At 41.3% G+C, this 1,328-nt stretch overlaps 1 non-coding gene across 1 annotated transcript; it reads right to left on the bottom strand.

Moving 5' to 3' along the window:
- Positions 1-455: 455 nt before the first annotated feature.
- Positions 456-563, bottom strand: LOC130984232 (small nucleolar RNA R71). The gene has a single exon (XR_009088179.1). It is a non-coding gene; the product is annotated as a small nucleolar RNA R71 (small nucleolar RNA).
- Positions 564-1,328: the final 765 nt, after the last annotated feature.

Genomic DNA, 1,328 nt, shown 5'->3' with positions numbered 1-1,328 from the left:
CTCAACTCTCTGTTGAGGACCTGACCGAATTCTTCAAGGAAGAAGAACCCATGGCAGCCGAAAACAACAACAATGCCAACAATGCAAGGAAGGTGCTGGGTGACTTCACTGCACCTACTCCTGATTTCTATGGGAGAAGCATCTCTATCCCTGCCATTGGAGCAAACAACTTTGAGCTTAAGCCTCAATTAGTTTCTCTAATGCAACAGAATTGCAAGTTCCATGGACTTCCAATGGAAGATCCTCATCAGTTCTTAGCTGAATTCTTGCAAATCTGTGACACAGTCAAAACTAATGGGGTAGACCCTGAGGTCTATAGACTGATGCTATTCCCTTTTGCTGTAAGAGACAGAGCTAGAATATGGTTGGACTCTCAACCTAAAGAAAGCCTGGACTCTTGGGAAAAGCTAGTCAATGCCTTCTTGGCAAAGTTCTTTCCACCACAAAGATGGAGTAAGCTTAGAGTGGAAGTCCAAACCTTCAGACAGAAGGATGGAGAATCCCTCTATGAAGCTTGGGAAAGATACAAACAATTAATCAGAAGATGTCCCTCAGACATGCTTTCTGAATGGAGCATCATAGGTATTTTCTATGATGGTCTCTCTGAACTATCCAAGATGTCTTTGGATAGCTCTGCTGGAGGATCTCTTCATCTGAAGAAGACGCCTACAGAAGCTCAAGAACTAATTGAAATGGTTGCAAATAACCAATTCATGTACACTTCTGAAAGGAATCCTGTGAACAATGGGACAAGTCAGAAGAAAGGAGTTCTTGAGATTGATACTCTGAATGCCATTCTGGCTCAGAACAAGATATTGACCCAACAAGTCAATTTGATTTCTCAAAGTTTGTCTGGAATGTAAAATGCACCAAGCAGTACTAAGGATGCTTCATCTGAAGAAGAAGCTTATGATCCTGAGAACCCTTCAATGGAAGAGGTGAATTACCTAGGAGAACCCTATGGAAACACCTATAATTCTTCATGGAGAAATCACCCAAATTTCTCATGAAAGAATCAAGAGAGACCTCAACAAGGTTTCAATAACAATAATGGTGGAAGAAACAAGTTTAACAATGGCAAGCCTTTTCCATCATCTTCTCAGCAACAGATAGAGAACTCTAAGCAGAATCCCTCTGACTTAGCAACCATGGTCTCTGATCTAATCAAAACCACTCAAAGTTTCATGACTGAAACAAGGTCTTCCATTAGGAATTTGGAAGCACAAGTGGGACAGCTGAGCAAGAAAGTTACTAAACTCCCTACTAGTACTCTCCCAAGTAATACAGAAGAAAATCCAAAAGGAGAGTGCAAAGCCATCAATATGGCC

This window comes from Arachis stenosperma, chromosome 5 (genome assembly GCF_014773155.1).
Source record: "Arachis stenosperma cultivar V10309 chromosome 5, arast.V10309.gnm1.PFL2, whole genome shotgun sequence".
NCBI classification, from domain to species: Eukaryota; Viridiplantae; Streptophyta; class Magnoliopsida; order Fabales; family Fabaceae; genus Arachis; species Arachis stenosperma.
Note: the sequence above shows the minus strand (reverse complement) of the source record. Positions and strands in the feature narration are given on the sequence as shown.